Here is a 15,657-nt window from a genome sequence, read left to right on the forward strand (position 1 = left end):
CGCCTGAAACCCCAAATACTCCCAAATCAAAGGTATATACCATGTACATATGTGCCTTCACAAAATAATCAAAGGGGGGTGGTCGTTTTAACTAGAAACTGCGATCGTGTTTGTCGAGCAGGACAGCTCACACAAAGCTTCCAAGTAAAGACCGGTGTAAGGCAAGACGGTATTGAATTGATTGATTGAAAACTTTATTAACAGATTGCAGAATGGGTACAGTACAGTACAGCTCAATACATACAATTGTTAAGGGGATGCAGACCAGAGAAAGACTTTCGTCTTGTTTACATCAGGGTCCCCCATTTTCAATTCATCGTAACATATATGACATACATGACATACAGATAGACAGTACTGCTACATCTATACATTTATGACATACCAGATTTGCAATTACAGTACTGTTTGTGATACAAAAAGAGTCCAAAAAAAAAAAAAAAAAAGTATATACATTTGACGTAGAAACTGTACATTGGATTGGGTAGGTGGGGGTGGGGGGGGACTGTACCTTGGAGGTGGGGGGGGGGGTTGGGTAGGAGTGGGGGGGGGGGGGGGGGTGGGTAGGAGGGGTGGGTGGGGGACACTGTACAACTGTACAAATAAAACTGTACATTGGATTATTGACAAGACCATACTTGGTAATTTACTGTACATTGGAGGGGGTTGTGTTCGGACATTTACAGGGGCCAGTTTCGAGTTGCAGTCTCCCTTAGGTGTTTTTTGAGAGTGTTTTTGAAAGTGGGTAGTGATTCACATTCCTTTACAGCTTTGGGTAGGGCGTTCCACATTGATGTGGCATAATTGCGAAACGTGTTTAGTCCCTTGTTTGAGCCGAATCTGGGTTTAACATGATTTGTGGAGCTCCCTCTGGTGTTGTGATCGTGGTATTCACTGACCTTTGGGAAGTATTTTGTCATGTATGTCATGTTTGTCATGTATACTGTCCCCTTTCCTCTTCCTCCTGGCCATCAACTGGATATTGAAGACCACAACAGCACAGAGGAGAAACGGGATCCAGTGGACACTCACAATACAACTGGACGACCTAGACTTTGCAGACAACCTTGCCCTACTATCCCACAGTCGACAACAGATGCAGCAGAAGACTAACATACTGGCAGACACCTCAACACAACTAGGCCTCAACATCCACCAAGCAAAGACCAAAATACTCAAGATCAACACAAACAACGAAGACCCAGTAAACCTGGAGGGAACAGCACTTGAGGAAGTAGAATCCTTCACCTAACTAGGTAGCATCATAGACAAGAAGGGTGGCATGGAGGCAGATGTCAGAGCAAGAATCAGCAAGGCAAGGGCCTCATACATCCAACTAAAGAACATCTGGAGCTCCAAGGTAATCAGTCAGCAGACAAAGATCAGACTCTTCAAATCCAACATCAAGCCAGTACTCCTATACGGATCAGAGACGTGGAGGACAACCAAGATCACAATGACTAGAGTGCAGTCATTCATCAACAGATGCCTGAGGCGGATCCTGAACATCCACTGGCCAGATACCATCAGTAACAATGATCTCTGGCAGAGAACGGGCGAACAACCAGTGGAAGAACAAATCAAGAGAAGAAAGTGGGGATGGATCGGCCACACACTACGCAAACCAAACACCAGCACCACCAGACAGGCCCTTAGATGGAACACCCAAGGCAAAAGGAAGAGAGGCCGGCCCAAAAACACCTGACGTAGGGACTTGGAGACAGACATCACACAGAGCGGACTGACATGGAAACAGCTGGAAAGCAAAGCACAGGACAGAGGACCCTGGCGAACTGTTGTTGACGGCCTATGCTCCCCCAAAAGGAGCGATAGGCGTAAGTAAGTAAGTAAAACACGACACTGTGATCGTTACAAAAACATGTTTCAGGTTCGGTTGAATAGACATAGAATATACCTTAGCCAGAAGGTATTCCAAAAAGAATAATTCCCAGTGATCGCATTGCCATCGCGATTACCCGTGTATATGTCTATACTCGTGTATACGGGAAATAGGCTTCAGGAAATTCTCTGAGGAGCCCATACCAAAAAAAAAGAATGTGTATCCACAACAAGCTATTCCAGTTAAAAAGGTAGGCGATACTGCCACCTGGTGAGATTCGATCGTCATTGCAATTCCAACGTAGGCAGATGAGCCAGGGAGACCTAGAGGGCTCCGGCTGACCGTATAGAACGGGGATCAAAGGAAAAGGATCAAAGTTTCAAAACCTGAGTATACTCAGGTTTTAGCGCTCAACGGTTGGCGAGATAACCCGACTATACTCGGGTATGGCGCCCAATGAGTTAATAGAACAACAGAGCAGTGCATCAATCTTAATTGAATATATATGAACAATGCCATGCCAGGAATCAAGTTTGAAATTACATTTTGACTCAAGAAATGTTCAATTACCTTGACACCATTGCCGCTGCATAATTTACAACTGAACTTTGTAAAGAAACTCAAAGTGTTAAGAGCGATGCACTGCTCTTTTGTGCCGCTTGGACTCATAATTACATCAACACTGTGATTATTGTATTGTACTGTAAATGAGGGCTATTTTATTTTATTTAACTATTTGATTGCATTGCTGCATCATTTTACTCTGTCTATTCTATTTCACTCTTTTTATTACTGTCTATTTTAAAACGGCCATATAATCAAACCATAAACAAAGAGGCATATTGGGATGTTAGATCATAAAACATGATTTTTATGTTATCCTCCTTGTCCATTTTAATGCTATCTAGTTTATGCTTGTCTTATATGTCTGCACTTTATGCATTGGTCTGCCAAGTCAGTATTTTTTATTGATGTGAAGCACTTTGAGCTGCAATTCTTGTATGAAAGGTGCTATACAAATAAAGTTTATTATATTAGTTTATTATCTCAGTAATGCAGAATGGTCCTCACCTGTCCACCACACTACAAGAAACACACTGAGAGTAGAGAATGCAGCTACTGTAAAAGATGGATGGATTCAGCTATGTAGCAGGGATAACCTACTTCATAAACACAGTTTTTGTTACCACTTTCGCTTCTAAACTAAAGAATTGTCAACATTGGCACATAGGGGTGTAACGGTACACAGAAGCCACGGTTCGGTACGTACCTCGGTATTGGGGTCACGGTTCGGTACGAGTTCGGTACAACAGATTTTTTTTTATTTATATATTATATTTATGATAATTATTATAATTATTAATTTATTATTAAATAGAATCATTTTCTATAGGAAAATTATGTTTCTCTTTTTTATTTGATCAGCTGTGCCTGTGAGTCCGGCAATGTATGGGGCTGCGGCACTGCAGATTTACCCTACTCGAGTCTGGCGGGGGAGAATGTTGGTGTGTTTGTTGGTGTGTTTCTTTCCATTGGTTTCATTTGGTTAACATTATTGGGCGAACAAGAAAATGAAAGAAAAGTGTAAAATTGTAATGACCCTGCAGCTGTTCCAATGTAAATGTGCCTTTCTCCGTGCACTTTCGCCCGCTCTGAAGTCGGACTCGGTGTGCCCGGCCACGCTCGCTGTTCTCACACGGACCTCGCGAGTACCTGCATGTGCGACTGGTGTGTTTGCGCTGTGAGGCGTATTCTTCGTATGGCTGCACGTACCGCACCGTGACGGCCGTACCGTAAATTCGCGGGACGAATACACGTACCGTTACATCCCTATTGGCACATCATCTCCAGTGCCCCACAACTAACAGGCCTCTACTCACAACCTCCTCTGTTGGCTCCCAAGAGAGAGGTCGGAACCTAAATGACATGCTGCAAAACAGAACAGAGAACATCAGAAACTACTGCCAATATTCCCCCTGCTATAATTGTACTCATTGTAACAATACTCACTGTACCAAACAATTCAATCATCCCAATGCCAGGGTTTTTATTGTTCCCTATAAAATGGAGGATAACTTGTGCCAGCTCTAGAGTCATCTATCTCCTGAAATGTCCCTGTGGGCTTGGCTGTGTTGGAAAAATAACCCATCAGCTCAAAACTTGCATAGGAGAACAGAAAAGCTCCATCCGTGGAAAAGACCCCAACTTTTCTGACTTCAACCACGCAGTGACGACACTCAAATTATCCAACAAGTACAGCCACGTAGACGAGGGGGCGACACTGACCGGAGCTTATTGAAAAGCATTTTGGAGAGTTTCATAATTGTTTTCTACCGATTTTTAACTGTTGTTTGAAATATGGTTTCCACTGCGTTGTTTTGTTTTGTTTCTGCGTTGTTTCATTTATTTTCCCTATACAGTCTTCATGAAATAAGACAATATTATTCATTCAGCATTTTGACTTAATTGCATGCCATTAGCAGGCTCTTGAGAATAACCCATGCAGACCTGACTATTTTTCTGACTGTTATCTACAAAACGGCATCCTAACTCAAACCCAGCGGAACTCCAAAATGAGAATGGAAAAGTCCCTAAGGCCTCGTAGCAGCTTCCAATCCTAGCCTCAGTGACAGCTCATTTACTTCTATTTGAATGTGATACCCAGCCACAGCTGGAAGCAACACCGGCTCCTCCAGGCTCCACACACACTAATACAGAGTGCTTTCCAATACCACGGCCCCCTGAGGAAAAGAGAAACAATAAGAGAGGACAGAATCTCTTTGCAAAAGTTAGAAAACTATAGGTTATTTCAAAGAGAAATGCATCTATATTAATATGTTAAGGGAAACTATCTTATAAATGGCCTTTTCCAGGGGTTTGCATTGTTTTCTAGCAATGTGGGGTTGTACCAACACTGTCTATGTCTCAAATAAAAGTTTGTGCGCATTCCTCCAGTTCAGACGAGACCAGATCCTTCCCCACTGAACCAAGCCATTCGAATTTACGCGTACCTCTGACGTGTAAGAATTCTGATCTGCCACCGGAATAATGCGGAAGCCAGTGGCGGCCGCTGGGTACTTCGCCACTAGGGGCGCTATACCAAATATTTTGTACAGTACAGTACTGTACCACGCAAGACTCATGGCAAGACGTGAGCGATTCGACTCACGCTCACGGCAATGAATCGGCTCTTATGAACGAGTCGCTCAGCTGTTACTACAACAACACACAACCAGTCAAATAAAGTATAGTCTAGACCCTAATTCACAACTTGAAACACAATATAAATAGAAAAGTTAGAAACAAAACTCGCCGTCTCCAAACACAGGCAGATCTCTCCCTCTCTCCTTCTCTCTCTCACACACAGCGCGACGTGGAATCGATTCGTTACACAATCAGACCTATTATATACCAAGAATAACTTCAGTATGAGTACAGGGCTGTACACATATTTTGCATATTGTTAAACGAGCCAAGGCTAGCTATTAAACTATCGATATGAATCGAAAATCTGGGACCCTGATGTAAACAAGACAAACGTCTTTCTCTGGTCTGCATCCCCTTAACAATTGTGTGTATTGAGCCGTACTGTATTGTACCCATTCTGCAATCTGTTAATAAAGTTCTCATTCATTCATTCATTCATTCAAACATAGACGATATTGAACAAGCCATAATCCACGTATTTTCAATCCGAGAGAGCTGCAGTAGTTAAATCAATGAGCCATCGACATAGTCAGTGTGGTAAGTAACGTTATTATTGCATCCAAGATTGATACACGGCTGGCTAGGCAGTTGGTAGTCATAGTCTTGTGTTATAAAATAAATAAACAATCAGCAATGTCTCGCTTCATGAATGGCCAGCACAGCAGTAGCCTAACAGTACTGCTCCTAAAAAAAACTATTTACAAATGTTAACGTTAAGCACAGAGAGAGAGAGAGAGAGAGAGAGAGAGAGAGAGAGAGAGAGAGAGAGAGAGAGAGAGAGACTCACTGTTTAGTTGAAACGTCCAGGGCAGGAGAGCTTGATAAACGTGTATAATCCGCCATATAGCTTGTTAGCCAAGTGTTAGCTCAGCTGAGCTCGTTAGCACCACACTCAACAAGTACATTCCTTTGTCCATTTCCGCTCGAACAGACTGCAAACTACCTGGCGTTCTATCGCCATGCTCTAAGACAAACTCTAACCTTAACCAACTTTGAAAGAGTGCCTAAGCTTAACAGTCTAAAGAACTTGCAGTCACGGCACGGCACGCTCTAAGACAAACAACAGTCCTAGACCAACCTAGGAACCAAGCTAGAAGCTAGAATTGGAACATTAGAAATTGGATTCGGCCAATCAGAGATCGTCTCTGTGAAATTCTGCCATGGAAAAAAATACTGGCGTCGGCCAATCAGAGAGCGTCTCCGCAAAATGCGGCTATGGAAATTCTTCACGGAAGTTCACGCTGCTGGCTAGACCGCTTCAAATCGCGCTCGGATTCCAACATAATAGTCATATTTCAACGCACAACGCCGTATGCACTGATTGGCTGTGACGGAGACAGCGATCAAACTGTGACGCGCACTCAGAGCGCTATCGAGTATAGCCCGGGCCGAGAAATACGAAAAAATAAAAAAAATAAAAAAAACGTGATGTCACTTCCTGCTCTGGAAAACGATGTTTTTTTTATTTAGATAATAACGTTATATTGTGCATTGGAAATACAAACATACTTAAAATGAGTAAATATTATTAATTTTAAACATGTTTATATTATTTATAGGGCTATAAAACACAAAAACGAAAAAGTTTTATTGTCTTCTTCTCTGATTTAACAGCAGCTGGCCAGCAGGTGGGTCGGCACCCTAGCGCCCCTAGTGGTAGAGCCGCCACTGGCGGAAGCAGTTATTTAGCAGAGACTTTCAGCTGTTCACACACACACATCGTGAATCAACCAGAGAACTATATAAAATGGGTGGGACTCTGAGGTAATGGGACTGGGAGGAGGCTCTCTCTCTCTCTCTCTTGCTCTCTCTGTCTCTCTCTCTCGCTCACTCGTTCTCTCTCTCGCTCCCTCTCGTATCAGCACTGCTGTATCACCGTCAACCTGTTGCAAAATATCATAGCGCACGCTCCCACGCGTATTCCGATCCGTGCAATAATATTCACGGGGGTATATATTGTCATTTGAAACAAGTTACCAATGCATTGTCCCGTGGGATTATGCCCCCCCCCCCCCCACGGCGAAATTAATTAATCCCTCTCTATCTTGTAGTCTCTTTTAATGGATTAAAGTGCTGTAGAATGATTTGGAAACCAAACGTTCGCTCCAAGTGTACCAAAAAGCAGCAGTTTTATTAACTACACAGGTCGTAATCAATAACTGTTTACAAAATACGCACTCAGAAAAATAGGCGTTCCCTTAAAAACACACGCGGTAGAAGTCACCTGCGCTGGGAGTCACCGATACTCAAACAAGATTCGCAGGTTGTACAGTAGTTGTACAAAAAGTGTCCAGACCAGCATAAGGCTTTGTCTTCTAAATATGTCGACTTGATGTCAAAAGTTCTTCATTGATGAGGTTTCACTGGAAGTTGTAGTCGTCTTCTTCACAATCTTTTTCTCTCTTTTTTCCTCGGTTCCCAGAGCATCCCTTTTTATGAATGAATTTAGAGGTCGGCCTGGTGACGTCACCTCCTGGTGACGTCATCATGCCCATCCAATTGTAGGTTACTTGGGTCAGATTCAAACCGGCGGCCGGTTCTAAACCCACCCCTGACTTAACAGTCAGACTTTAATTCCAAATTGGTTCTATATCAAAATCAGCCTAAGGGGAGACACTGCAGGTGAATAGGGTAAAAAAATTAACTAATAGATATCACAATGAAACTTCCCCAGTTGATTACTTATATTAAGACAGGACTTTTTTGTATTACAAGTTTTCTGAAATGTTCTGTTTAAATATGCAAATGAGGCATTATCTACTTAAATATGCACAAATTTGCATATAATTCCAGGACAGAAATCTGAACATTGGATAAAGCCATTTTCAAAATTATAGTTTCATTTTGTTGACATATTAGAGCCAAAGGTTATTACAGAGGGGATTTTGGATATCTCTTTTTATCACTCCATAAATCAGAAAATACTCCATTCAGTCCATTTTTATGGTAAAATTCCATATTTCGCCATGTTTTTAGGAATAAAATGTGATATAAATCAGGGTATGAATGCGATATCAACAAACCCTTCTGTAAATACCTTCAGAACATAGATATGAATAGAACTGGAATGTTTGGTGTATGTGAGTGCTACTGAAGTGGAGATTTCTGGCTCAGAGTATGAGGAAAAACTCTTAAAACAAATTTTTGGGAAAACGCCTTCAAAGTTCTGTATTGTAAAATGCCATACTTTTTTTTTTAAACAGATATTTACAAACACAATACAGTACCTAATCAAACCATTAGTAATAGACAACCTAAACACATGCCTGATAACTGAATAATAATAATAATGATGTTATTGAACTGAACAGAACTACACACAGGCTACAAACAGTGTAGTACAGTGTAGTACCCCCTAATAGGCAAAAAATATTTGAATAGATATCACTATGAAACTTTCCCAATTTGTTATGTACATATAAACTAAGAAAAAATATATTGCAAGTTTTCTGAAATTTATGTTTATATATGCAAATGAGGCACTTCCCCATTAAATATGTGCACATTTATGGATGCAATAAGGCAAAATGATGTAAAATAAACAACTAAACGTGTGTTATTGACGTTTTATTGTCACTGGTTTCATAGAAGACATGTTTAGGAAGCAAAATATAACAAAATCTCAAAATCAACAAAAAAAAGTATATTTGACTATTCACCTGCAGTGTCTCGCCTTAAAATGGAAATTCTTCAACGCAGATACCCTGTTTTATCTGATACCAATATCGGTGCAGCTTGATCATCAGCCACTCCCCTTGTCAAATGTATACCATTATTTTGTTTAGCATAAAAAACACATATTATTCTATGTCTGATTCTGGCGCACATTTCAGTATTACTCATCCCAGTTTTTACCATAGTATACAAATTGGTCCAACCATATGTTTTACTCATTAGTTTAAATTAGGATCTTCCTACAAGCATGTTCCTTCAACACATTACATTTGCATACTGTTCTTGACCTAAACCACTTTATTTAAGACTACATATTTTCATCTCAGAGTTGGAATATAATTCGAAATATCCCTTGTCTTCTTTGTTGGGGCTATGCTAAGCTAGATTTGTACTAACACATAATACCTTGAATCTAGATTATTTTTGTTTATTTCTGAGGGATCTCAATCCAACCAAAAGCCAATTCATTTATTTCATTCTGTGAGGATTGGTTCTTTCCCCACCACAGGCTTCTTAAAGTACTGTGATGATTGGTCCGTTCCCCGCCACACGCTCCGTTCCTTTAAGGTACTTTGTTGATTAATTGCATTCCCCGCCACACGCTCCGTTCCTGTAAGGTACCGTGTTGATTGGTGCTTTCCCCACCGCACGCTTCTGGAGCAAGTATCAATTTCATCCCGCAGCTGTCACAGCTTGTAATCAGCGCCCTGTGGCTTTATATACTCTGATCCCCCTACTATCAATGTTGGATCGTTCTGAATTACTCCTGCATTTGCCTGCCTTCCCCGTCGCTGTCTTTTGCTCTCCAGGACTTTCGTGGAGAATCCCTGTGGAGAACCTGGTTCCCCGTTCGGAGCTGCGCCTCGTATTCTGCCCGCTTTACGCGTTGCGCTCTGGTGAGTTTTTGGAAACAGTTCTTTTTGGATCATCAGTTTTTTGTGTGTTTGTGAAACACCGAAGAGATCCCGTTTTTGTTTGTACTGTTCTCACCTATTTTTGTGTTGGATTTACACCTTGGATTACCGTATTGTTTTTTCTCTGGACTCAGCTAATTTGTGTTGTGGTACACCGAAGATCAAGTCACTTGGATATATACTGGATCATTCACCTCTCTGCTAATTTGTGTTGTGGTACACCGAAGATCAAGTCACTTGGATATATACTGGATCATTCACCTCTCTGCTAATTTGTGTTGTGGTACACCGAAGATCAAGTCACTTGGATATTGTAACTGAGGGGTACAATTCCCTGACTGTATTGTTAGATATGATATTTAATACCACTACCTCATGTACTTTAACTTCTGGCCACCCAGTACAAGATATAAGTATGATGAATACTTTCCCACCTGATGAAACGAACCAACACAAATGTACCAAATCGAATATTTAATACAGCAAAAGGTGTATACAACATTCACTTAATTACATTTATGATTTGAAATATTGAATATGCACTTTTATGGCAAATGAGTATTCGTAGGTAAATCAACATTGAATGTCCAATCTCTGGTTGCGCAGGGAGTAAGTATACAACCTGGAATATTTAGGAAACGATAGCGAAGGTACTTAAATGATTATAGCTGGATACACTAAGGGGGGGGGGGGGGGTCCCGCTGGTTGTAAGACAGTAGGAGGGGGGGGTTAGAGAAGCCGCTGGCGGTATCCCATCTGGCCGACGGTGTCTTGGGAGAATCCAAAGTCTTGGACACGGTGCCCACAGAACCTCGGGCCGCAGACGAATACAGCTGGACCCTCTGTGGAACGGTATCTGCCGGTCCACAACGGAGAGACGTGGTGCGACCTCACGTGTAGAGCGCCGCCTCACCTGGAGTCCTCTCCGGGGGGTAATTCCAACACTCGGCAGTGTTGGCCTTTATCCATGGAATAATCAAAGCACACAAAGCATAATCCAAGAGCCGTGGAAGGCTCGCCGTCGTCGGGGTAGAGTAATCCAATATACAGGTCCAGTCGCTCTTGACCCGGAGCTCCTCGGATGCAATCACCACTAGGGGTCTGACCAGCCTGGTTAAGCGTCCAGATAACGTCAGGAACGATGGGGGGTGCTGATAACTGTAGAACTCTAACCGAACGATGCACCATACATAAATAGACTATTATTAGCTTAATAGAATACGTCCAACTCGACGGTATGGTGCCAAACTATTACCATTCAACTATTAATCTACACGATATCTCAATGCCTATTCTGGGCCAAGTAGGCCTTACTACACCGCACGTGCGTCGTGGGGAGGCTTTTGCGTCTGTCACTCTGTTGGAGGGTAAAGAACTGGACTAAAAGAAAGTTCTACTTTACGAGCGCCATATATATATGCGCTATGAACAAATAGTACCATTCGTATTTCGCCCGGCATATTACTGCGCGGAACCGGGGGTTGCCTCGACATGTTAGGCGGCACGATTGAACTTGGACCTAGGGGTATGGCAACCTGGCGCCAGGTTCTCGTCCAATAGTAGAATGAAACTATTATGGGCTGTTTAGTAGAAACGGGGATATTCAATGCATATTGTACAAGGAATATACAGGGGATATCAAACGATATACAAATACAATTAAATATATATATATAAATAAATATACATATTCGGTTTAATCTGATCCTTCACAACAGATATATACTGGATCATTCACCTCTCTGCTTCTGTTGTGCGCTGGGCTAACTCTGATTTCCCTCTCTCTCCGTTTCCACCGGGAGTGAAAGCTGGGAGGATCTGCAGAGCCGCTTCAGACGTCACAAGCCAATTCCTCACCACCACCTACTGGGAGTATCTGCAGAGCCGCAACAATTTTCACATGCCAGATTCCCCGTTTGTTCGGTTGCTCAACTTCATTCCATCTTGTAACTCTGAAAATAAATACGCCCTTGCTTTGGCTAACTCTGAACAACTCTCTCTGTGCCGTTGCGTTTGAGGTCGGTTACAAACCCTAACACATTCCAATCTATATGATTTTCAGAGCAGACCTCCTGCTCTCGAACAGCTGTGTTCAAACTGCTTGTAATTTCACATAATTTGACTGTCTGTCACTCAAAGCGCATTGCGAGTATGGGCGGAGCCCAGCCAAAAACAGCTTGGTTCTTGTAAGGGAAGAAAGTGCTGCTCTACAGAAATACAAAACAATGCATTTTTTTAACCTTACAGATGTGTTCCATAGACTCACAAGAATTGTGTAAAATTGCCCAAATAGTGAAAGAAATAGTAAGATAGTTCCACTGTAGATATAATATATATATATCAACATGAACAACTATTTACAATTCCATCAGAGAGTGCAAAATTGGATTAATAGTGATATGTGGTGGTGCGTTCAAGCCTAAAGGAGTTTGCAAGCACTAAACTCATACATGACAAGGAACTCAGCCTTCCGTATTATTAAGAACAGTAGGAGGGGAAACTCTAAGTAGGACACTGAAGTCAGTTCAGGCAGACAGACAGGCAAACGGGGATGATTTATCACCCAGACATCGGTGGGCGATGGGGAATTGGGCCACATTGTCAGATACCCACAAGTTAACTGAACCTGCTCTAATGAACACGCACCCAAGATAATTAGGGAAAAGATACCGGAGCTTCCCATTATACCCCAATAGCATCTCTGTACTCCAGGCACAGAGAATATGATCAGAACACAATGCATTTAATACTATAAGGCCATGCTTGTTTCAAAGACGAATAATGCCGAAACATGCCCGTAGGATGTAGCAACCCCACCGCCTAACTCAAATCAAATGTATTTGTATAGCTCAAGATCACATGGAATAGCCGCCATGGGCTGTACAAGTCTTTTTGTACAAGTCAAGCAGAAACCTCACAAAATATCAAAAAAAATAAAGTTAAAATAGGGCACATTTCTGCAATATTACAGAGATGGAAGAAGGACATTTTGGTGACATCCAAGGTTTTTATGGTGGAGCTCTGAGAGACATGACCAGTGATGGGAATAACAGCGTTATAAATAACGGCGTTATTAACAGCGTTACTTTTTTCAGTAACGAGTATACTCTTCCAATCTTAATAACGCTGTTACCGTTACTGCCAAAAAATGCGGCGCGTTACTATGATTGAAGTAGTTTTTTTCATCAGAGAGAGAGAGAGAGAGAGAGAGAGAGAGAGAGAGAGAGAGAGAGAGAGAGAGAGAGAGAGAGAGAGAGACTCACTGTTTAGTTGAAACGTCCAGGGCAGGAGAGCTTGATAAACGTGTATAATCCGCCATATAGCTTGTTAGCCAAGTGTTAGCTCAGCTGAGCTCGTTAGCACCACACTCAACAAGTACATTCCTTTGTCCATTTCCGCTCGAACAGACTGCAAACTACCTGGCGTTCTATCGCCATGCTCTAAGACAAACTCTAACCTTAACCAACTTTGAAAGAGTGCCTAAGCTTAACAGTCTAAAGAACTTGCAGTCACGGCACGGCACGCTCTAAGACAAACAACAGTCCTAGACCAACCTAGGAACCAAGCTAGAAGCTAGAATTGGAACATTAGAAATTGGATTCGGCCAATCAGAGATTGTCTCTGTGAAATTCTGCCATGGAAAAAAATACTGGCGTCGGCCAATCAGAGAGCGTCTCCGCGAAATGCGGCTATGGAAATTCTTCACGGAAGTTCACGCTGCTGGCTAGACTGCTTCAAATCGCGCTCGGATTCCAACATAATAGTCATATTTCAACGCACAACGCCGTATGCACTGATTGGCTGTGACGGAGACAGCGATCAAACTGTGACGCGCACTCAGAGCGCTATCGCGTATAGCCCGGGCCGAGAAATACGAAAAAAAAAAAAAAATAAAAAAAACGTGATGTCACTTCCTGCTCTGGAAAACGATACCGGAGCTTCCCATTATACCCCAATAGCATCTCTGTACTCCAGGCACAGAGAATATGATCAGAACACAATGCATTTAATACTATAAGGCCATGCTTGTTTCAAAGACGAATAATGCCGAAACATGCCCGTAGGATGTAGCAACCCCACCGCCTAACTCAAATCAAATGTATTTGTATAGCTCAAGATCACATGGAATAGCCGCCATGGGCTGTACAAGTCTTTTTGTACAAGTCAAGCAGAAACCTCACAAAATATCAAAAAAAATTAAGTTAAAATAGGGCACATTTCTGCAATATTACAGAGATGGAAGAAGGACATTTTGGTGACATCCAAGGTTTTTATGGTGGAGCTCTGAGAGACATGACCAGTGATGGGAATAACAGCGTTATAAATAACGGCGTTATTAACAGCGTTACTTTTTTCAGTAACGAGTATACTCTTCCAATCTTAATAACGCCGTTACCGTTACTGCCAAAAAATGCGGCGCGTTACTATGATTGAAGTCGTTTTTTTCATCAGACCAACTAGATCTCTGCGCTGAGAGGCAATACTTTTTTTTAACTGTTCTTCCTTGGTTAGTGGGCAGGGCGCAAGACAAGCACATACATGCTGATGATTGGCTGAGGTTGAGTACGATTTCATGGTAAGCCAATCAGAGGTAGAGTTTGGGCGGGTGTTCGAAAGCATGCATAGTCGGACACACAACGAGAGACCGCGGTCCGCGGGTCCGTGTACGTTTTGATAGTTTGTTTGGCAAGCCCAAATAATCCAAAACGAATCCAACTAACAACACAAGCCAGTCAGTCAACGAGAGACGGGTCCATGAACGTTTTTTGTTCACTCTTGTGTTTGTTGTGTTGCAGCGCAGGGCAGGGCACTACAGTAGTGGAGGCTCTACTGCTGACAGCCTTATCAACATAGTGCTGCACTTACTGGTTTAATAGCAGTCTTCAGGTGCTCAGATAGAGAGAGAGAACTAGAGAGATACAGAAAGAGAGTGAGAGACACACACAACACATCTGTTTTTTTGTTTTATTTGCACTACAAAGAGTGTATATCTGTATGTCTTAATTGTCATGATTAGATTAGTTTACATGATTAGATTAGATTCTTATATCTGTATATCTGTATGGTGTTGTGTATGTCATAAATGTCATTATGAATTGAAAATGGGGGACCCTGATGTAAACGACGAAAGTCTTTCTCTGGTCTGCATCCCCTTAACAATTGTGTGTATTGAGCTGTACTGTACTGTACCCATTCTGCAATCCGTTAATAAAAATGTTCAATCAATCAATCAGTATATATTTCTTATTTATTTTTGGTATAGTGCTTAAGCAAAGAAAATAACAAGCTAAGAGAGGGACTCAGGCCCTTGATCACATGCCACTATGTACAGCGCTGTAGGTTAACACCCAGCCAGTTGTGGACTCAACCACGTTGTCTAAACGTTACATGAACACACACACAACTGTGTTTACCAGACACAGCGGCATCGGCAGTAAGCCCCGTTGTACGTGGGCTGCAGCCGACTTCAGCTCGGAGATATTCTCATAATGAAACACCAAGCTTGCATCCTCGTGCCGGGTGTTTTGTCCTGAAAAACGGGGCCAGCGTGGTGGCAGAGGGTATCCTTTTCCCAGAGACCCAGGGAATTGAACCGCAGACTCGGAATCACGGCCCCAGGAAAACAAAGCTATGACTTCACTGAGGAGGAGCACTGTGTTATCGTGGGGCATCAATCTAGAACCCCCTCCATGCCGCTATGAGGGGCAACAAAGGGATTCTAGCCTGGAGCCAACCTTACGCAAGCTGCAGCTGCAGAGCCGGAGACAATGCCGGCGGGGATTGCTCAGCGACGCGCGCCCCAATGCGAAGCGCCGGTGGAGGTCAGAATGATCATCATCTTCTAGACTCTCCTTTTCTCTTATTTTCTTTTCCAACAAACTACTTTGGCACTAAACTTAAAGTGGTGTATACAGACACTTTCGGTGGTGAAAGTAGGGAAGGAGCTGATTGTGTGGCCACGACCCCGCTTATATAGGATTGGATGTGGGTGTGGCCAGGCGGAGGTAAATAGGTGTGTAC

This window comes from Notolepis coatsorum, assembly GCF_963971535.1.
Source record: "Notolepis coatsorum genome assembly, chromosome: 3".
Lineage (NCBI taxonomy): Eukaryota > Metazoa > Chordata > Actinopteri > Aulopiformes > Paralepididae > Notolepis > Notolepis coatsorum.